General features: G+C 40.1%; 1 long non-coding RNA gene across 1 annotated transcript; it reads left to right on the top strand.

Moving 5' to 3' along the window:
• The first annotated feature begins 1186 nt into the window (after positions 1 to 1186).
• Positions 1187 to 23520, top strand: LOC149870591 (uncharacterized). The gene is made up of 4 exons (XR_016440468.1): positions 1187 to 1246; positions 14200 to 14283; positions 21820 to 21943; positions 23185 to 23520. It is a non-coding gene; the product is annotated as an uncharacterized LOC149870591 (long non-coding RNA).
• Positions 23521 to 23796: the final 276 nt, after the last annotated feature.

Genomic DNA, 23796 nt, shown 5'->3' with positions numbered 1-23796 from the left:
AGATGGTGAGAATTTTACTAAAAAAGAATTTTCCTACCAGCAATTATTTAGTGCTGCAAACCTCCTGGATTCAGAGTTCAAGGGTAGGCAGTAATATTAATGAAAACAGCATTGTTGTAGCATTTGATTGCTAAACAAGTAATGAATTTACGATACATACAAGCATTACATTTAAATCGACCCGACCTGCCTCCTGCACCCCAGATGCACTACCCCCTGTCTGAATCCACCAGTCCCTTCCTGTCCCTCCCCAAGTTACTTAATTCAAGCTGCCTGCACCACTCCCAGCAGCAGCAAACACCTGCATTTGCCTGTCCCAGTTTCAGTTTAGTAAAGTAAGTCACCTAAACTGAAGCCAGGAGCCATGAACATTTGTACTTACCCTTAAACTAGACAATAAGAAGTACTTGCAAATCCTGCAGAATATCAGAACATCTTCAACTCTTTGGTCTAGGAGAGTAGTCTGGTAATCCTCAAAAAAGCCTTTGAACTACATAATCTTTGACATCTTTTTTTCCCTCTGTCTGTTTAGATTCCTCCATCTTCTGCAGCATGTGAAAGAAACCAGTCAACATTAGAAAATATGCACCCCAAATCAAGAAACTGGTTAAGATATGAAAGAGGTAAGATGCTTGTTTCATTTTGTGCATATTTTCAATTCAAAGAAATGTATACAGATCACTGGAAAGTTCAGGATTAGATATGTGGATATTTCAATAACAGATTCTGATTAGGGTAAGGACAAGGGAAAACTTCTGCTATGCTAGCATTTCCAAGATTATATTACTCAATAAACTGTTTGCTAGGATATAGGATAGCTTCCTATTATATAGGATAGCTAGTGTTGCCTACAGTTATGATGCTTCATATATGATGAACATGCAGAAATAAAGAGTCTGGTGTTGGGGCTGAAGTTTGGTTATATCCCCAAATTTACTGTGAGTGTTTAATATTGTGCTGTGATAACAATGTGAAAATGAAAATGCATCAAAATGTTCTAAGACTTTTTTCTCTTGTAAAGTGAGTTTCTTCTGTATCTGCCTTGTAACATTAGGTGTCTATTTATACATTATTTTTGAGCCTTCTATATTTAAAAAAAATTCTTACAAGTCCACAATATTGATGTTTTGTGTTTTTATCAGTTGATACTATTTTCCTATTTTACAGATATACCAAATGGGAACAATAGCAATCAACCAAACAAGAAATTAAGTACCTTGGTGCAGCTCCTGTTTTAATACTACTTGTAAGTATTCAAAAGTGAGAGACAGTGAGAGAGTGATATATAATAACTAAATTATTTGGTAAAGCGTAAGTGCTTTTTACATTAAACTATACATACCTACTATGGATATGCCAATTTTTACCAATATTTTTGGAGTGGGGAGGAGGAAAGTCAAAAAAGGTTGCAAAAGCAAGCGCCCAAACTGAGATGGGTTTGTATGGTCATTAAGGGTGTCTATGGACATGCTCTTAGGTGGGGAGAGAGGGGCAAAATAATTATAGTGGTTCCCAGACAGCCGCTCTAATTAAAATACCTCAGTATCTGTGGCAGCATCTGGCTGCAAGATATAAAAACTAGCAGCCATTTTATGCCCTGGGGCACCCACACCAGGACCCTGGACCACTGCAGGTGCTGTGTGTTCCCATGGGCAGGACCCAGGCTACCTCTGCAGAACTGCTGCTTGGCCACAGGGGAGTGTTGCAAAGGGTTGCAAAGGGCTGCATCTCCTGCCCAGCTCTGACATCTTCTAAGAGCTGCTGCCTCTGGCAGCAGGGCCAGCACCTTCTCCCTGCTGCTACTCACCGCCAGTACTGTCTCCTGTCCTTGCAGGTCCTCTGGTGATGTGTCTCTGTCCCTGTTGGCTTCTGTGAAGGGCTGGCCACACAGGGACAGCTGTGCAGGGACCCAGAGAGCTAGTGTGGGACACACCATCATGTCTTCCCCACCCTCCACATTGAGGACTGTCCCTGTCCACAAGCACATGCCTGAGCCAGTGTGGGACACACCATCATGTCCTTCCCACTGGGGACTGGCTGTGCCTGCAAGCACATACCCAAGACTTCCACCTGGGGCCCCAACTGGAACCAGGAGGAGATTGGTGACCTCATGGCCCTCTGGGGGATGCAGAGGTCCAGAGGCAGTTTGTGCATGGCGGGGACATTCAAACACCCATATTTATGAGGTGGCATGCTTGAGCAAGGGCAGTCCCAGATGGCATGGCAGTGCTGCATAAAGATCAAGACCTTGTAGGTACAGTGGGTGGCTGTGAACAACCACAATCATCGATCCAGTTGTATCTATAAAACCATGCCCTTTACGTGGGACCTGACCAACTTTTTGGTGCCTCAGGACACAGGCTACAACCCTAAAGTGTTCACTAATGGGCAGCCTGGCTAAGCCCTTGCTCCACCCTGACCCCTCCAGTGGTGACATCTCCCCAAAGGAGGGGTCCTTGGTTGTACCCACTAGCAGCTTGAGGAGCCCTGGCCAGAAGATGTCTCACCAGCTGCACACTCCCAGACCCCACCACGAGGAGCGGCCAGCCATGACACTGCTGGCTGCCAGCAGTGCTAGTCCCTCCTCAGTGGGGCCCCTGGCTGGGCACTGATCTTCCGTGCACCATGGGCTGAGGACACTGGGCACAGCTGGATGCCATTGCCAGTGGAGAGGAACATGCTGAGCCACCAGCCTCGCCAGCCCTGGACACATGGTAAGTCCTGCAGTAGAGGCAGGGCCCCCCACATCATGCACAGGCAAGAAACAGTTTAGAACTTGATAGAGCAGCTTGTGGGCTGAGGACACTGGGCACAGCTGGGTGGGCATGGGCCTCTTACAACTCAAGGAATGCATTGATATCAGCAGCAGCACTGCCACAGACATCCCTCCATGGTAGCCCAGGCTTATCCCCACACCATCATAGCTTAGGGTCCCAAATGAGGAGCACAGGTGTGCCTGGGACACCAGGAGGATCATCATCAGCAGTGCATAATAGTTCAGGCACTCTTTAGCCTACACAAACAGTTCATCATGCACTGCCCAGGGTACATGGAAGACAGGAATGCTTGGGGTGCAGAGGTAGTGTCACAGGGGAGCCCTAGGGTGCCTCCCCAGAGAGGATTCCAGCAGGGAGGGTGGAGGTATAGCCAACCCCTTGCCACAGTTGTCCAGGAGTCCCAGGTGCTGTGGGCTGGGTGGTAGTACAGCAAATTTGTTGGCCTGCAGGGAGAGAAGTGGGGAGAGGGATCTGTAGCCATGGCAGCAGGTGTTGCTAGCAGCATGGCTTGTCCCTCCCTAAGAAGTGGGTGAAGGAGGCAGGCTACTTATGCCCAGCACCCAGTATGCCACTGGCCAAGTGCTGGCAGCTGGGTCTGGCTTCAACAAGTCTGCCAAGTGCTGGTAGCCATGTGGCCAGAGGCTGGAGCCCTAGTGGCGAAAGTTGCACATGGTAGGGCTGGAGGGATTTGGCACAAGATTTAATGTAAAGTCTCTGCCTGTGTAGACAACTTCCAAAAATCACTTACTGTGTATTAGTTGAATGCACAGGAAATTTAGCTGCACTTAAATGCACATGTAGATGCACCCGAAGAAACCTTGCTGAGGGTGCAGGAACAAAGCATACTGATGCACAGAAAGACTAGAAATATGACAGAAGAACTTGGCTTGGCAGGGAACTCTTCAATGATTGAAAACTCAAAAAGGAAGCTTACAAGAAGTGGAAATTTGGACAAACTGGGAGAAGTACTGCTCAGGCATGCAGGGATGAAATCAGGAAGGCCAATTTACAAATGGAATTATTTCTAGCAAGGGATGTGAAGGGTAACTAGAAGGATATCTACAAGTATGTCACAAAAAGGGGAAGATCAAGGAAAGTCTGGATCCCTTACTGAATATGGGAGGAAACCTAGTAACTGATGATGTAGAGAAGGATGAAGTACTCAGTGCTTTTTTTACCTCAGTCTTCACAGGGAAGGTCAGCTATCAGACTACTGCACCTGGCAGCACAGTATGGGGAGGAAGAGGGCAGTTGACAGTGGTGAAAAAACAGGGTAGGGACTATTTAGAAAACCTGGATGTGTACAAATCCATGAGACAAGATGGGATGCACCCAATTATGCTGAGGGAGTTGGCTGTTGTGATTGCAGAGCCACTGGCCATTATCTTTGAAAACTTATCATGATTAGGAGATGTCCAAGGTGATTAGAAAAGATGAAATATAGTGTCCATCTTTAAGAGGGGGAGAAGGAGGATTCAGGGAACTACAGATTGGTCAGCCTCACCTCAGTCCCTGGAAAGATCATGGATCGGGTCCTCAAGGAATCCATTTCTAAGCACGTGAAGGAGAAAGAGGTGATTAGAAACAATCAGCATGGATTTACCAAGGGCAAGTCATACCTGATCAACCTGATTGCCTTCTGTGATGAAAATACTTGCTCTGTGGGTTGCGAAGAGACCAATGGATGGAACTTACCATGACTTCAGCAAGGCTTTTGATACAGTTTCTGACAACATTTTTGGAAGTAAGCTAAGTAAATCTGTTTGGATGATGGGACTATAAGTGGATAGCTGGCAACCAGTATCAAGAGAAGTGCCCTAGGGGTCAGTCCTGGAACCAGTTTTGTTCAGTATCTTCATCAACAATCTGGAATATGTGATGGAGTATATAGTCAGCAAGTTTGTGGATGACACCAAGTGGGGGGGAGTAGCACATACTCTGGAGGGTAGGGCTAGGAATAAGAGACCTAGACAAAATGGATGATTGGACCAAAACAAAACTAATGAGGTTTAGTAAAGAGAAGTTCAGTCTCCTGAACTTAGGACAGAACAATTCCACGCACTGGTACAGACTGGGGACTGACTGGCTGAGCAGCAGCATTGCAGAAAAAGACCTTGGGGTTACAGTGGACAATAAGTTGAGTATGAGCCGACATTGCCCTTGTTACAAAGCCTACTCTGTGTCCTTATTGCATACTAGGCTGCATTAGTAGGAGTGTTTCCAGTAGACTAAGGGAAGTGATTATTCCCTTCTATCTGACACTGACGAGGCCACATCTGGAGTACTATGTCCAGTTTTGAGGCCCCCACTACAAAAAGGATATGGATGAATTGAAGAGAGTCCAGTGGAGGGCAATGAAAATGGTTAGAGGGCTGAGAAGCATGACTTATAAGGAAAGACTGAGGAACTGGGTTTATTTAGTTCGGAGAACAGAAGTCTGAGGGGGATTTAATGGCAGCCTTCAACTACCTGCAGGGTGGTTCCAAAGAGGATGGTGCTAGACTGTCCCCAGTGGTGGCAGATAACAGAACCAAGAAGCAATGGTCTCAAATTGCAGCAAGGGAAGTTAAGATTAGTTATAAAAAAGTTTGTTTGTTTTTTCTCATGTGGAGGCTAATAAAGCACTGGATCAGGCTACCTAGAGAGTTTTTAAGATCTGGTTAGACAAAGCCTTGGCTGAAATGATATAGTCAGGGATGGTCCTGCTTAAGTGATAGGTGGACTAAATGAATTCCTTAGCTCCCTTCCAACCCTAATTTTCTGTGATTCTATGATTTCTGTGAAAATCTTCAATATCAGGGACAAAGGCTACAAAGAGATTTCATAAATATTCCAGGAGAAAGCCTTTTATCCTGGAATCCTACAGACATAGAAATCCATTGTTCTGCTCCAAGTATACGGAATAAAATATATTAATGCTTTTTCTTGGGACACAGCTAGATACATCTTTAGGGCGTTAGGTCTGTGTTGTGTCAGGGTTGATGGTAGTCTTATACAGAATTTAGATTATGGTTTGTATAGGAACGGTGTGGCTAGGGTTAATCTTACCTTAGGCAGGGGTTAGACTAGATTACTTCTGATGACCCCTTTCTAGCCCTAGCGCTCTATTATTCTGTGACTGTATTGCACTTTTTCCTGGGACAAGGTAGTCAGGCTGTGTGCTCTTGTAGTCCACATGTTGGTGGAAGAATAGCAGTGCAGTTTGAAAGGTCAACCTGTTTAAATAATTGTGCCATACCTGTTTCAGTCTAGGTCAAACCTTGGATCGGTCAGTCCTGTGCCAAATGAAACATCTGTTTACAGCAGAAGTTGGCAGAGTAAATATTATCTCTGTTCTTCTGATGAACGCTCTTATACAACAAGTCTCTTCACTGCTTTAAAAATGTTTAATAATATACGTGTCCATAGCCTTGGGGTATGAACACAAGACAGGCTTACTATATAAGAAATTTACTGCACTATATACTGGAAATGGAATGCATACACAATACTTTGCTTTATTACTTAGTAAAACCCTCATTTTAAAGGTAAAATGTACCCCTTAAAATGTATAGTAACTTTTCTATATAAGAAAGTTGCTTGTAATGCTTGGAAAGTGACTTAGTCCACTGTAGTTAATTTAATCGCCTATTAGTCATTTGCTCAATGCAAATTAGCTCCTCTCACACATTAGGGACAAACACTATAGTAGTGCCTACTGGGGGTAGCTGGCTTGGGAGAGTTAATTGTATATCCTCTCCTTATTACAGAATAAATGCTGGGGTACATTACTCTGTAGTATGGTGATTGTGTTGAATGGTCCATCCCCTTGCTTGGTAACTTATAGGAGTAAATTGTACCATTGTTACAGCACTTCTATATTAGAAGTTCCACCAGAGAGCAACATCAGTGTATTTATACTTGGGAAAATATTACAAAAGACTGAATATCTTGAAATGACGATTATCTGCATTCTTCCCAGTTTTCAAATTTTTCCTAAATATTGTATGCCAACTTAAAAGTGTTACCTGCTTTTTTAGGATTCTTTTAAAGATGATCTCTGTAATGTCTGGTATCTTAAGAATACATTTTTTATGTTACTAATTTAGCAATACTTCAATCCAAAGCCAAATACTCAGTTGTGATGAATTGTCATAGCTTGGATTTGTAAAATATGGCTCTGCCAAGCAACCCAACTTAAAAATATTTTATATATTTAATGAAATGAAAGTGTGAAGCCTGAGATGTAGCCTGCAATTTTTAAAAGAAACATATGAATCAGCCAACTCTGTTTCCATCTGTAGCACCAGGAGCCATTCTGGGGTGAAAGAAGAGCATTTTTTACTGATTGTTGGAAAATGTCATCAAAAGAATGTTTTGTCAGGGGAAAAAAAGTTTTAGTGAAACTCTTCTTCTCCAGATTGAAAGTAGGCAGATAAGTGCCAGAAGAAAAAAATATTATTTGCTTATATTCATTGAAAAATTAGTTTGGGAAAATTCCTGAATTTTGTTTCAAATTTCAGAATTTGTTTTATGGCTATTTTTCAAGTATATATTATTTTTTCAGTAGTAGCGATAATAATTGATATTAACCTTATTTTCTTACATACAACATACCCTGGAATAAAATGCACACCATGTTTTTGAAAGGCAGAACAGATTTAAAATATCTTTCCTTGTAATCAATGAGTTCAAGGACTGAGGGAGCCCAACCTACTCTTTGTTCTCCTCCTGTGAGTCACATGCAGGTTTTACTTTCACATTGGATCTAACCAGTAGAAACTGTTCTTATCACATTTCTCTCATACAATGTGCACTACAATTCCCAGCAGCTGTTTTTTGGAGAATAAAAGGGGTTGTATGTAAGAACATACATTATGTTCCTACTTGGTCACAACCTATAATTGTTTCTTTATAACAAGTATGATATTCTGACCTAGAAAAGAAAACACAGTTCAATCAGTGTAAGGGAGAGCAGGGAAGAAGTCGACTCCTTCATCCTGAGCCTATGGAAGTGCTTGGCAAAGCATAAACTCCTATACCACCCAGTCTATTCGGGACAGGGGATAAAAGAAGATGGAAAATATTGAGATGAACCAATCTGGCTTAGTCTGCCTCTTCCATGAACCAGAGACAACTGAAGATATCTGGACCTCAGATAGCTCCAGGTTCAACCTCCCATCATCCTGGTACAGCCTTTAGCTGTTGTTATATAATATGAAAGTATGCAAGATCAGGTTACAGTACCCTGTTTAAATTCCAGCCAAGAAGTTTGAGAGTTAAACCATAAATGCTAAGATTTATTTTTCCCCTCACAATCCAAACCAGTTCATTTTGCCCTGTTAAATCTCAACTGCAGCTACAGAGTTAAAATAATCCATATTTGTTTTTTCCTTCTGATTTCCTCAGTTGCTTCCTCAGTTCAGCTTTCTGATTTCCATAGACAAACTCCTTATTTTAGTATGTATCATATTTGTTACTACAAGTAGCATCCTGCTAGTTCTTGTTAATTTTCTTATTTTCAGGGTGTCCTGTTAACTAATAAAGAGATTTTTTTAACCCTTTTTGGGAAGGATAGTTACTAGTGTAAAAGTAATAAATATCTGATAAGAGTCTTTCCAATGGCAACTTTTCATGCAGAGAATTCTTCTATAATCTAAATGTATGCTGTATTTAAAAAATTATAATTAAGAATAATTATTCAGTGGAGGTATGGTTTAACTGGATGGTCTTGTGTAGCCAATCCCTTGAGGTACTGAGTATTCTCACAATATGTATAATGAGAGATAAAGCTACTTATGAGGTTTGCGAATTAAGGATGAAGTTATTTAAAAATATGAATATGCTTTTGTTGATTTGCCTTGAGGGTTTTAAAACTAGGTTTGTTAGTAGACATGGGTTCTGAGCCATTTCTGCCCTTTGAATGAAGGGGATATATCTGAGACCATCTTTCTGTTCTGATATGTAGATATACTTCTGATATTCGGGTGCTTTTATGTGCTTACTTTCCTTGAAAAACTTATTTTTTCATGATCACATTTATTATACCAATAATGCTGGCTTACATGTAGTCAATTGCTCCTGTATATCATCTGGTCTTTTCCATATATTAAGTGCATGTTTTTATGATTTGATATAAGATTTATAGCATTGATATACCTATTGATAAAGGACTGTTATAACCTATTTATGTTATTAATGGGACTGTTATATCCTATATCCCTGATATATACCAATTGATATATGAGCATTATTTGAAAGACGTTAAAGGGACACATTTTAAATTTAAGCAATGTTTAAAAAAATAAAGAAAAGAAACTGAGATGTTGCTATATATAAGTAAAGAGCCATATTTTAGAGATATTTATATGCCTATGGCTCATTAAAACCAATGGGAGTTAGGTATCTAAATACCTTTTAGATATATGGTCCAAATATTTTAGATGAAAAACTGTCAAGATATCAAGGTACAATTCTTTTTTCAACCTTTGGAGCTGATGAAACATGGTATGGCATTACCAAAGTTGAAGGAGTTACATTGTTGTGATGATGTGAAAGGTGATTCAATCCTTCTATTCAGAAAAAGCAGTAAGTTCACCATTATAAACTCTGATATCTCTCCATCTTCTTGTGGGGTATTCACATCAGCATAGTATAAAAGTGCCTCACAGACTATAAATAATTTTATCTTAGAGCCTTGCTCAGTGAGAAAAAAAATGGAACAAAATAAATTCTACAAACAGAAAGTCTGCCTGAGGTCCTGTAGAAAGTCTTTTGTAGAGCTGGGGAACGCATGGAAAAAAATCTATCAGATGGGTTGCAGAGGATTTTTTAGGGGTAACCCCCCCATAAAACACCTGCAGTGGTATATGGCAGCTGGCAATCAATTGTTTTTCATATTATAGAGTTCAAGACTAGGCCCATGTGCCATTCGTCTTTGAGAATATTCTTGCTTTGGGCTATCTGCAGTAATTTGTTCCTGTCAGAGAAAGACCTAAATAAGCATTATCCAAACTTTTCTTGTAAGAGAAAAGCATTCAATAGTTCCAAATGCATTTCCTAGTCAATAAAAACAAGAACACCACACTTTTCTATATGCTTGCTATTTGTCCCTCATTATATACCCAATAGCAAAGCTTTGGATCTCAGAGGCAAATTGGATTTCTGTACTGAATGTAGAGGCTCTCTCAACCTTAACTGGGTCTTGTGACTATAAATCACATCTCATATATCTTTTGCACTGGACAGGCAAAGGATTGGCATTTTCTATTATTTTTTAAGTCACCTTTGAATTTTTCTCTCTTTGTTAGATTCTTCATCACCCTCAGCAATTGTGTTATATGTTCACTGGACCACATAGCTTGATCTCATCTTTTGGTTGGTGTATTCTGCTTTCAGAATGTTAACTTTATTCCTTCTAGTATACACAATTTAAAACATGCCTGAGCTATTGTAAAGCAAACTTACCAGCTCTGTGCTCCAGTTTCACTTTTTTAAGGTCCCCACTCCCCAAGCCATTCTAGTTCTTTATTGCCTTCTCCAGATGACTGCTTGCTTATTGCTTCTTCTTCTAGTTGTATGCTGTTGGAATTGGACTGAAGGACTTCAGTGTATGATTTTCTGCCTCCTGCTTGCTAAATATAAACCTTCTTCTTTCATGCAGCTGTAGGTTTGTGTCAAAACTTTTGCTCTGCCACTGACGACAAGGAGAGGGTTTTCACTCTAAGTTAACTGGGCGAAGAAAACACTTTAAATAATCACCTGGCCTACTTTGAATGTTTTACTACTTAATTAATTTTCATATTGACATACAGTCAATGTACCTCCCCAGTTTTTGGAGTCCATCACAAACACTCCACTTTCTGCTTTCAAATGGCTGTTTTCTGGCAAGTAATACATGACGTGGAGAGGCAGAGAAAGTAGTATCAGTTTAAATATAAAGGAAAATTTACCGTGATTTTAAAAATAATCCCATTTCTATTAACAGATCTTAATTCTGTGAATTGCTGAATGACCTCAACCTATGCTGATGTAGGAGTACTGATTGTTATTTTAGTGGGGGCCAGCCTTTTTTGGCAGGTGTGCCACAAATTAACTCTACGCCCTCCCTGGACACCACTGCAATCCCTTTCCCCTGCCGGATCAGATGCTCTACTTTCTCCCCCCTGCCTGATCTACTGGTTTGCTTTCTTCTTCCTGTTCTGTGTGATCCCTGCCTAATTTGCTGCTGTTTTTTTGTTCCCTGTCCTATCTGCTACTGTATTATCTATCCTCCCCCTAGTTTTTTGCATGCCACATGCTGAGCCTTCCTATGCCACTTGTTGCACAAGTGCCACAGGTTGGCCACCCCTGATTTAGCATTTCTGAAAATAAGGGCCATAAGGAGCTGAGCCAATTTTATGGCATAGGGAGGCTGAGTGGAAGAAAAAAGCAAAAATAAAAACACTCCTACTCCTCCTGGCTTCCCTAAAACATAACTCCAAAGTAAACCACTCCCATCTATTTTTGCTTCAAATGTTGTTTAGCAAAATTGCATGTCAACAGTTCCCCTGCTTCTGGTTTGTGTTTGAGAATAGTGGTTCTTACATAATTAAGTTTAAGGAGACCTGCACTTAGCTTGCCATTCAGATAATCAATAAACATGACTTGGGAAGATTTGACAGATACAATTTTTTTTCTATCAACATACTGTGCCTTGACCTCTTTTTCTTATTATTTCCATCTGTCTCACAACATTGCTGTTTTCAGTCATTTATTTTTCTTTTGATACCTACCTCATCTATTTAAAACCTACCATTAGTTCTACCAAAGAGACTGGTATGTCCCAGTAGCAAAACAAAAAATAAAGTGCAAGAAGTGGCAAAATGCACATGCAGCAAACATGCACTGAGAGACAGCGAGGTCAGGCCAACCAGAGCAACACTTTGCAGCCATCCAGGCCTCTGTGCTACCCTATCTGTGCCCCTGTTGCTCCAGGTCACCCGTTAAGACTGCTAGGGACAACAGCGGTACTGGCCCCAGGCTCTAGCTCTCCCTGGCTCAGCTGGGAGTAGCTGGGCAAGGGCAGTTTTCTTGTTATGGGACCGTTTGTCCCACAATGAAGCACACATGCAGGGATATGCACTGTGCCACTGCAAGTGTACACCCCTGCATGTTTGGACACAGCCAGAGAAGCTAATAAATCTCATAGTGGTACTGTTAATCTTGGTGGTAGTTGGATTTGAGAACTTACAAAATATCAGATAAAATATTGATTTAATATCGCCATTGAACAGTTCAGTGTTGTTATAATAATTTATCATGAAAAATATCAAATTACATTTTGTAAGCTTGGTAGACACCACCTGAAATGCATCAAACCAGTATACTCACTATCATTTTATTATATTGTGGTATTCTTCTAAATATACTAAATGCTAAAATATTTGGGCTAAAATACTGGTGTCATAATAGCTTACCACACTGCTAAAGAGTGCATATCCAAATGAAATTGCAGGGATTTTCTAGAAGAAAAGACTAAGTATGGGAAGTGAATTTTGAATAGGATGCTAGAAACTCCTCCCACAGCATATGCATAGGATTTGGCTACAAAAGGCTGTATTGCATTGTGTGTGAAAGCCAAGCACTAATTATAAACATATTTGTTCAAAATATTGTGACCTCTATAGTGTACATTTTTGCCACTGATTGACTTAGACAGCCTAGCCTAAGTAAACCAAGTAGCATGTTATATATGTGTGTATATGCATGCATGTGTGTATGTGTATATTTATATTTGTATATACACACACGTGTATGTATATATATTGTGCATGTATATATATATTGTAAGTGTGTATGTATTCATATGTGTATGTATGTATATGTGTGTGTGTATATATATATATATATATAATAAAACAAAAAATGGGTTTATAGAGTGGAAAAATTTACCAGCTAGCCCAAAAGCACAGGAATTTCTCAAAATGACCAACTTCACAATTTTCCACTTGACTGCTAATGGTTAGAAGTGAATAGCAGGTCTTAACCTGCCCATATATTAATTCCACAGGTGGTAAAATAGCCATTTAAATACCCATCCATGTGTAGTTTGTTTAATTTTTCACTTGAATTTGTTTGATTGACTTTGTTTTTCACATCTTGAGAAACCTTTCTTTCCAAAAGTAGGTGAGCTGCATACCTAAACCTGTTAAAATATGGATGTGAACAGTTTCACTCCATTAACATTTAAATATGAGTAGTGCATTGAAATTACAGTCTACCTTACAGGAATAGTATAGCTACAGATATCACTGAAATAGACGAATTATAAAATATGCTATGGTGGCAAATGGTCCCTGAAAGGTATTTGTTTAATCACATTCTCTTTTACACAATTCGTGCACTGTCTAGAAAAACAGAGACAATTCTTCGACTGTGTGGAAAATATAGCGTGTAACTTAGAAGTCTGTTAACTAGTTATTCAATATACCATGTGGTTACTAACTAACTGCATTTGTCTGAGGCAGCTTTTCTCCCGATATAAAGCACGAGGAAGGGGAGCGAAACGAATGAACAAGAAACAAATTCAAACCTATGGGACTCTCTAAACAGTGGGGGGGAAGTAAATGAGTTAGACTTTTGCTGAATCCTAGCCACACCTCATCACTTGCCGCTTAATGCCTTTGTTCTGGATAATAAGCAGTAAGATTGCTGATTGGGAAACTAAGAGCATCATTGAAGACACATGAAAAATGAAACTTAAATAAAGAAGGATTACCCTTTATGGAAAGAACAGCCAGATCCCAAACTCATTTTTTTTTTACTTTTTATTAATTATGAAAAGTAGATGGGCTAAAAATTCCTGTGTCTCCAGGTCTTTGCCTTATGGCCTTAATGTTCCAGGGAAGGGTTTAACTATGCTAGTGATGGGCACTATGAAAGGCAAGAGAGTGAGTGAGAGAGAGAGTTTAAATGCTTAGCTATCTGTCTTCTCACCACCCACACATGTAAGCAAGGATGGATTTTTAATTAAAATGTTCATGGTTTCATTTTCTTTTGTCTAGTCTGACAGGATACAAGCATAAGTGATTTGTGGAAGAGGCAACATCAAGCTGAAAACAGCAGCTATTTTGTGTCATATAGCAACCACCTTTTTAATTGCAGCCTGGCCTTCCAATTAACGGTGAAAAATTCAAACTGGATTAAAATACCTGGAAAAATATTGCTTACACCTAAAATATTAGCAAGAATATAAGAAAACAAAACAAAACAAAACAAAGAAAGCTGGCAACTGGGACACAGGAAGGCATAAAACTGCTATCTTTGTTCCGTGGAGCACTGCATTTATCTTAGCATGTTGAAGTATTTCTTGACCCTTCCTCTCTTTTTCATAATATTGTACAAAGTATGTCAATGACGTCTGTTTTAATCTACAAATTGTAACTATGGAAAATAATTTCAGGTTGAATGGCACTTTGAATATGCACATACCAGGGAAGTCAATGGGAGTTGTACATGAATATCCACTGGCAGAATCTCATTCATGGTGAGCAAACTGGCTATTGTGAAGTTCCCTGGGCTACACCCTCACATACTGTAATGCTGAGTGTAATACATACTGGATGCATCTACACATGCATTTACTTTGGTCCAAATTTACTCTGGTGTAAGCTATTTGAGAGTAAGGGTATTTGGGCAGGTGTCTACACATGTGACAGTTACAGAGAAAATTTGAACCCAGTTCCTAGTGGCTTTGCAATGAGCCCCTGCTACCACTGGGGGTAACTCCAGGCTCCCTATGGGTGTTAGCCCAGCTGCTGGCAGGGAGCACTGGGCCAGGAACCAGCTCCCAGCCCCCACTCTGAAATCACAATCAGGGAGCAGGGGCTGGACATTCCTGGCTGCTAGGGTAGGGGGAGATTGTTCCCACCCAGGCATGCAGGGCAGGGGTTGGGGACCTCGTTCCCCACCTAACTCCATGACTGAAGAGCTGGTCAAGGAACAGGCTCCCCAGCTTGTGGAGCTGGGCAAGGAACAGGTTCCTCTGCTTCTGCCATCAGGGAGCTCCCAGCACTGACGCCGTGGTTACGGGGCTTGGGCTACCCTTATCTCCCAACCTGAGCCCTGTGACCACATGGCTCAGGCTAGGAGATAAGGATCTCCTAGTCCCTGCTCCCTGATTATGATCTGGGAGTGGGGGGCTTGGAGTTCCCTGCTACCAGGGCAGGGGGACATAGGGCAGGGGGATATAGCTATGGGGCTGTTATTAATCCTGAGTAAATTTGCTACTTGAATTTGCAAGTTTACTGCAAAGTAAGCATGTGCATGTGTAGATGCACATGCTTACTTCACAATAAACTATGCTGATGTGAAGTCAAGTGTCTCATGTAGCTGCGCCCACTGTGATGCTGATTTGTTGTGCCACAGGCCTGTTGAAGCCTTAAGTTCTTTCCACTAGTCTTCATCTGAAGATGAAGATAAGCAAGACATGCAAATGCATGCCATAAGAGGTTTTCAGAAGTGCTTGGAAATAAATTAAGTAATCAACATTTTACCATTTGCAGTTAAAAAAAAGGAAGAAAGAAAGAAAAAAAAGGCTATTAGTAAACAGTAAAAAGTAGTTATTTAGCATGGTGCACAGAGAATCAGACTAACAGCTATCATCATAATAATTAGAATTGCATGTATAATTCTATGATTCCTTGCTGAGAAATGCTGGTAGCTGTATGGAATTTAAGTACGAGTAAAGTTGTCTGCAACTTCAAATTTCATTCCCTAAGGTTCTAAATAATTTTTATTTTGGCATACAAATCTGTAGTAATGCAAATCTTGTTCCAGTATTCTGCCAGCAGATTGTCTCTTAACTGCATAATTTTGCATCAGTCTGGGCTGGTGAGAAAAGCTCTGTACAAACCATATGTTATACTGCTTGTCTAAAAGATACAATGGGATATTTTTCAGGTATTTTAGTTGTCACTGAACCCTTAACTGCTCTTCTAAATGGAATGTTTTTAAATGCCAAAGGAAATCTTGATCTAGAAGCCTTTATTTCCAGAGATGCTACTATAGTAGTTTAAATGTATAAAAAAAGATTTGCAGGAAAAATAGGATAGTCTCACAAATGCTGAATGGAAGAATTCTTAGTGTCCATAGATCCAAAGGAAAGTCATTTTTCTAAGTGTCATGAAAATTAAACATTTTATTTATATTTTCCTATTTTTTCCACTATCTACATGAAGAAAAGATAAGGTATTTTTACAGGAATATAAAAATTATATTGCTATATATTTATTTATACAGATACATAAGGAACCTCAAAGTGAACTTCAAAGAATTGCATTTGCCTGTGTCTAGTTTCTCAAACTTACAGGGAAAGTTTTTATTTTATCTTTGCTCTGTGTGAAATGATATTGTAAGATTTCAGTGCAGATCTTGCAATGTTATAAACATTCTTTTGATTATCTTGGTTTTGTAGTATGCATTGTGAAATATAATATCTATAGGCTCATATAGTTTTACTGCAAATTTGTTTATTTTTTAAAATAATGCATACTTCATGGGTCACAATTTTGGGACCAAGAAAAAAATACAAGCTTTAGGGTGAAATTTCCATCATCTGAAATGACTGCTCAAATGGCTATCTCCAAAAGGAGGGTAATCAACCTGGCAATGAGCTGCCAATGATTGGATGTTAGGGCAATATCTGTTTGTCTACCTGTTTCTTGCTTTGGTAATCATGCACAACTTTGTTTGCAGAAGATTTAGCAGTTGTTCAAGCTTGTAAGTACTTTAGATTCCTGCAAACTTGTATATACTGCCTCAGGTAGCTTTAAAAAGTTGTTTTCTTACCATATTTCAGGATTTTTCTTCCTTTTGCATTATAGTTACAGTTGATGTGAATTCTATGGGCTATGGCTATAGCATATTTTCCATAGTTCACTTCCATTTAAAATCGTGTCTGTTTAAAATATTATCAATATAAAATGAGCAATAAAAATACACAATTCTTTTCTCCCCTTGACTTCACCTTGAATTATAGCCAAGTTAATGTAACAAAGACGACTCTAGGCTTTGAAGATGCCATTTAAATCACCACATTAGCATAGTTATAATTGATTTAAAGAGAATTGGTAGAAAGACACACCTTTTGGTTTCAGTGGTTAAGTTATTTCCTTCTTTAAATATTTTATTATATACTTTCAGTTTTCTGAAATGCATTAGGCTATCCATCAGGTTTTTAAAGCTGGTCCTCGTCTTCTAAATACAAACCATAATGCGGTCAATAAAGTCCATACAGATGTTTGTAGTCCTCTATGTATGTATTGAATTTAATAAGAAATAAAGACCAAGTCTTTGAGAACTGCTCTGAAGGCATATAAAGACCAGGTATAGGCATTATCCTTTTATCAGTAGAGGGCACAAACAGAAATGCAGCTCTCTGCTGTAACTCTGAACACTTTTCAGGAAGCATTTTGAGTTGCAGTGATCCCCTGGACCAAACAGAAGTTCACTGTTGGTTCCTAGGTAGGTGGGGGTGGGGGGAGGGGAGGGAGGGAGCACCTCAGGGGGCTCTAAAACACCTGCCCTGCCCTCCAGCAGGGGCTGATAAAAACCCAGACTGAATTCCCTATGTTCCCTTTCCCCACTCCCATTCTGAAACCACCTCAGAGGCTGGGAGGCAAACAAGAAAATGCTATGTTTTGAAACCTAAGCCCTCTTGCAATGTGGGTTCATATTTTTGTGGGACCAGGTCCTTTTAAAGTGTTTTGCAGCTATGTACTTGTGTTTACTCATGACTGTACATCATTTTTATGGGCAGGATTGGGTAAATGTTGGCACTTGTGTCTGCACCCTAAGTGATCAGAAACTGGCCTATACCTATTACAGAGCAGAAATTCAGCACACAGAGATTGGTTTAAAATGGTGGAACTTGGTGGAACTTGGTATAAGTTTTGCCTCCCCCCCCACCCCCGACACCAAAGGGCAACTGTGTGTTCTGTTACCTATTTAAAGTACAGAAACTACAGAAAACCTAATAACTTAGATCAATTCTACCTCCAGGTTGTTGAATATTTGTACCTACCTGAGAGTTTTATTACAACGTGAAACAAAAGGGTCAAATTAAAAAAAAGAAAATGTATGCATTTCGCTGCTGACTAAAATTTATGGATGGCTAGATGTTCAATCTCTTCACTTTAAAATAAGTGAGAAGCTACCTTGTTACTATTTCCCCGTATTTGCTTGGTCTGTAGATATAAGATGTTGTTGTTCCATCCTGTATATTGTTGACAAGTTTATTAAAACAAAATGATTTTTTTTCTTTTCTTTAATTGAACTACAAAAATACTCCCTTTGTTGAAAGCAATTTTAAAATATACTCATCTATAAAGGGAGTCTGATTTTTCAAGGACATGGCTCCCATTTAGCACCTGAATGAAGTGGCCATATCTTCAGTACTGCTTAACAATCAGCTGATGATATTAAGAATTATGAGAATAATGGGAGTTCTAAAAATGTGATTCATCCTGTTGTGATTGGTATTAACTCTCTAGTTACTTATGAATAACTAATCAATAGGCCTGATTAATGAAAAGTTTATATCATCCTTTAAAAATATTCCTGCTGATTTCTTAGGCGGGCATACAGCTTTAACAGTTTTTATTAGACTTTATTTTCACGGGTTTAATTATACAAAGGGGATAGATTTTTTCCTGTTTCAACACTGGATTACTTTAAACAAAAAATAAAAAAAAAGCAGTGTTCTGTTGCTACTTAATCATCCCGTTATGACAGAATTAAAAACTGCAGTTTCATAGATATCATAGACTCTACAGTTGGAAGGGACACAATGGATCATCGTGTCTGACCCCCAGCCCCTGGCAGGAAAGAGGACTGTGGTCAGATGACCCCAATCAGGTGACTGTCCTCTTGAAGACCTCCAAGTTAGGTGATAGTACCACCTCTCTTGGAAGTCCATTCCAGACTCTGGCCTCCCTTATTCTAAAAAATTTCTTCCTAATGTCTAACCTAAATCTACTCTCCACTAGTTTGCATTCATTATTCCTAGTTACTCTCTGGGGCACTCTGGTAAACTATGCATCCCCAATTCCCTGCTTTCCTCCCCTGATAAATTTATAGGTGGCTACAAGGTCAACCCTCAGCCATCTTTTGTATAGGCTGAGACATCCAGATCTCTCAACCTTTCCTTGTAGGGTCTTTCACGGAGACCACTAAACATGTAAGTGGCCCTCCTCTAAACCTTCTCCAGATCCTCTGTGTCCCTCTTGAAGTGTGGTGCCCAAAACTGGACACAGTACTCGAACTGTGGCCTAACTAATGCTGCATAAAGGGGGAACATCACCTCCCTCGATCTGTTGGTCTGCTAATACGAGACAAAGTGTGATTAGCTTTGTTGATGACCTCATTACACTGCTGGCTCACATTCATCTTGGAGTCAACTATGATTCCAAGATCTCTCTCAGCCTCTGAGCTGCTGGGGATTCCTCTTTCCTAGGTGGAGTACCTTACATTTATCTTTGTTGAATTGTATCCTATTACATTCTGCCCATTGATCTAACCTGTCCAGGTCAGCCTGCATCTGCTCCCTGCCCTCTGGTGTATTAACTTTGTCCCATAATTTGATATCATCTGTGAACTTGGAGAGGGTGCTCACCACACCGTCGTCCAAATTGCTGATGAAGATATTAAATAACAGTTGTGGGTGATTCTAAAAGATATTTAGAACATACTAAAGAATAGCTCACCTGAATGTAGTTTGGTAACTATCAGGACATAGGTACTGTGCTCTGTGTATGGTATTGCTCAAAAGAACTACAGAAAAGAATATGAAAATGTTTAAGTTCATACATCTTGCATGTTTGAAAATCCAATGCAAGTAGGAGATGTACTTAATCCTTTATATGGATAGAAGTAATGGGAAGAAATAATTCGTATGCAGGTGATTAGATAGATATGCAACATCCTTTGGTTTCTTTTATGAAGTTGTGTTTTGATTTGCTCTCAGAATAATAAAGTTTTAGCCAATGCACATCAAATTAGCGTGCATTGGTCAAGGTTTGTAAGATATGACACAGGGGCGGTCTTATAGCCTTGAGATACCCTTCAGTTCCAAACTGTGTTCCACTGTTCTCAGTGCATAAGCAGCAAAATGGTTTCATTAGGGGCAGGTCCTGTCAGACCAACCTGATTATCTTCTACAATCAGGTCACAAAATCATTGGATGCAGGTGTTGCGGTGGATATAGTCTTTCTGGATTTCAGAAGGCCTTTCACACTGTCTTACACCCCATTTTCATTAAGAAGCTAGGTGACTGTGGGATTGATGCCTACACAGTCAGATGGGTAGCAAATTGGCCAAGGGGCCGCACTCAGAGAGTGGTGGTGGATGGCTCATATTTGACCTGGAGGCATGTGAGCAGTGGAGTCCCCCCGGTCCCGGTCCTTGGGCCTGTACTGTTCAATTTCTTTATTAGCGACTTAGATGAAGGGGTTAAAAGCATGCTGTTTAAATTCACAGTCAACACCAAGATTTGGGGTGACATGAGCACGCTAGAAGGGAAGGACAGGATACAGCTGGACCTGGACTGGTTACAGTGGTGGGTGAAAGAATAGGATGGGATTCAGTACTGATAAATGCAGGGTGCTGCACTTGGGCAGTAAGAACCAGCAGCATACCTATAAGGTGGGGAACTCTCTTCTTCAAAGTACAGTGGCAGAAAGAGATCTTGGAGTCATTATTGATTCCAAGATGAACATGGGCTGCCAATGCATTGACACTGTCAGTGGAGTGAACTGCACCTTGTCATGCATCCACAGATGCATTACAAGCACAGCCAAGGAGGTGATCCTCCCCCTCTATGTGACACTGGTCAGGCCACATTTGGAGTACTGCATTTTGTTCTGGGTGCCGCACTTCAGGAGGGATGTGGACAGCACTGAGAGCGTCCAGAGGAGGGCCACTCACATGATCCATGGAAAGCAGGGTAGACCCTATGAACAGAGGCTACAGGACCTTAACCTGTTCAGCCTTCACAAAAGAAGGCTGAGAGGGGACCTGGTGGCCGTCTATAAACTTACTAGGGAGGACCAGCAGAGAATGGGAAAGACCTTGTTTCCCCAAGCGCCTCCTGGAGTAACAAGGAATAACAGCCATAAGTTGTCAGAGAATAGGTTCAGACTAGATATTAGAAGGCACTACTTCACAGTCAGGGTGGCTAGGATCTGGAACAAACTTCCAAGGGAAGTAGTCCTGGCTCCTACCTTGGGGGTCTTTAAGAGGAGGCTAGATGATTACCTAGCTGGGGCTATTTGCATCCAGTTTTCTCTCCTGCCAAGGGTAGAGGGTCAGACTATAAGATCTGCAAGGTCTCTTCCAGCCCTACATCTATGAATCTATGAAAATAAAGTAAGATTTGCCCTTAAGGTAACGCCTCAAGCCAGTACATCATGATCCCATGTGTCTCAGTCAATCTAGACTTCTAGCCCCAGCAGAAAAAAAAATGCCAGGTAATGGGTCATACAATTTCTGGTTTGTATAACCTTATACATCCTCTCCCCTGTAGAAGTGACACACCTGTAGTTGTTAAGTGTTGTGAAATCCCACTTATCACAGACAAGTAAGAACAATTGCATAAAGCAGTGACTATAGACTGAAAAAAAACAAAATATGACAAAATAACCATAAATACTTAAAAGGAAAGCCACCCCTAAACTCATTAGAAGTGCATCTCCTATCTCTGATGTGTGTAAGTTGCCTGTGAGTAGCTTTTCCTTGCACTCCTGGTTATCCCAGCTTCCATAATCTGGGGTCTAGATCACACCAAGACCAGGGATCTCTAAACCAAGAACTTCTTCTCAAGTTCACCTTATCTACTTATTTATATTTCTTAGTTCTTGGTGATCGTATGTATATTATCCAGATGATTTCTTTTTTTCAGATATGGATCTGACTGACAGGCCATTACTGATCTGATACTGTACCTAAGGGAGTCAAAGATATGCATCTATTACACTGAGTCCTTTTTCCAGATGTCTAATAATATTTCCTTTCTGTTCTATTCCAGAAATTGAAACTATGATTGCCTGCATACAATTCTTTTAAAGAGTTGATCTCCTAAAACTTTTCACCTTGTTGAAAAGGCGTCAACATGTAAACTGCAATTGTTCTGGATGATTATGATGGTTCAGGTATATCTGTTTCTTTGGTTACCTGATATGCTTCCAGTGCAAAATGTTAGTCCTTCATTTCTCTTCAGATAGAAGGCAGGGTAGATTTACACCTTATAAATTAACTAAATCAGAGATTCATAGCATAAGCTTTCGTAAGCACCAGGCTTATTTCATCAGATGCTGTGATGGGGTTTCAGGAAACTGAGCTTCTAATTAGAAAGCTGTGGTTATAACATAAGGGTGGGGAAGGGAGGGAAAAAAAGAAGGCACACCTGAGAGAGGCATAGTGAATAGGAGAGGAAAAAAACAAAGCAGTTTGGGACATAGGGGTTATAAAAGATAATCCAGATGATGGACTAAAGATCCACAGTCTAGGTTTAGAGTTTAGACCACAGGTTCCCAACAGAGTGCCTGTGGATGTCATGATGCCCCCCAAAGTTTATTCAGGTGTCCACGTGCATTTTCACAATCAGTAAAAATCATTACTCCAATGAAAAATGCTGTCACTGCCTATTGAACTCAGAACAGCGACAGATCCAAAAAGTTTACACAGGCTGTATGTAATGGCCGCCCAAATGAGTGATGGAGTGGTGCTTACTGCTGCCTCCCCAAACAAAACTATGAGCATGCACATATCCAGAATTCTAATTTCTAAACTTTAATATTCATATTGCTGACCACTGCTTTTTCTTTTAAATTTGAATGTTCCCTTCGGCACAAAAATTGGGAACTCTTGGTTTAGGCCGTGCTAAACACAATCCAGTCTGCAGATGATTTCTCATTTCAGTGTCCTGTTAAAGTTAGCTTTTAAATTTTTTATGTGTAAGAACAGCTGCTCTAAAGTCAGAGATTAAATGTCCAAGGGAGTTAAAGTGTTCTGCCACAGGCTTGTGTGTATTTCTGGAACTGATATCATATTGGTGTTCATTCTTATACATAGGGATTGCCCCATCTGTCCAGTGTAGACAATAGTGTAGAGGAGCATTCTAAGAAGGTATGAGTATATGATGTTGGTAGAGGTGTAGGTAAAGGAACTTTGGATCTTATAAACCTTGTTATTTAGTCCAGCAATTATGCAGTCTGTGTTAGGGCAGGTGGGCACAGTTGGCATCTGGTTCTGGAGCAATGTCTGGTGCCAGGGTGAGAATAGATTTAAGTAGTCTTTTGCTGGAGAGACACAGTTGGAAGTTGAAGGGCTGCTTGTAAGCCAGGACAGGTTTGTCCTCCATGACTACCCAGATGTGTTCATTATTTTCCAGGAGCGGTTAGAAGTCATTAATGATATGAAAAGCTGTGCAAGCTGGGCCATGTAGCTGACAAGCAAAGGGGTTTTGTTGTCCTTTTCTCAGTGTTGGAATGTAGGAGATATAAACAGAAGGTAAGAAAGGTGAAGACAGAACACAATGATAAAGTAGTTGGAGAGATGGCAGTAAATATCCCTGCTCTGGGTCCTTTCAAGAAGTGAATAGACAGCTGTGAAGATTCATGAAGTATGCATTCCTTGGTGGTGACAACTGGTTCATTTCAATGGCATAAACCAAAGCTACATATATTTTAAAGCAACCTTTTTTTTTAGAAATGTGGAAAAAAGTTAAAGTCCCTATCATTTCCTTATCGTACCATTGACAGTTGTCAGCTGTATATTGACCATTGATTTGTGCCATTGTCTCTGTGTGGGAACAGTTTAATTAGCATGTGCATTTTAAATATATTTATACATCATGTGCATAACATATTTCCATTAGTGTATACTGAAATATTGTAACATCCCCTTTTTAAGCAAATGCTACAAATCTGCAGGATTATTGCTTTTATTTTTAAATTTTGTCTCAGTGCATGATCTAAGAATTATTCTAGTCTCACTGCCAATA

This window comes from Crocodylus siamensis, chromosome 2, assembly GCF_052110815.1.
Source record: "Crocodylus siamensis isolate JL-2025a chromosome 2, ASM5211081v1, whole genome shotgun sequence".
NCBI classification, from domain to species: Eukaryota; Metazoa; Chordata; order Crocodylia; family Crocodylidae; genus Crocodylus; species Crocodylus siamensis.
Note: the sequence above shows the minus strand (reverse complement) of the source record. Positions and strands in the feature narration are given on the sequence as shown.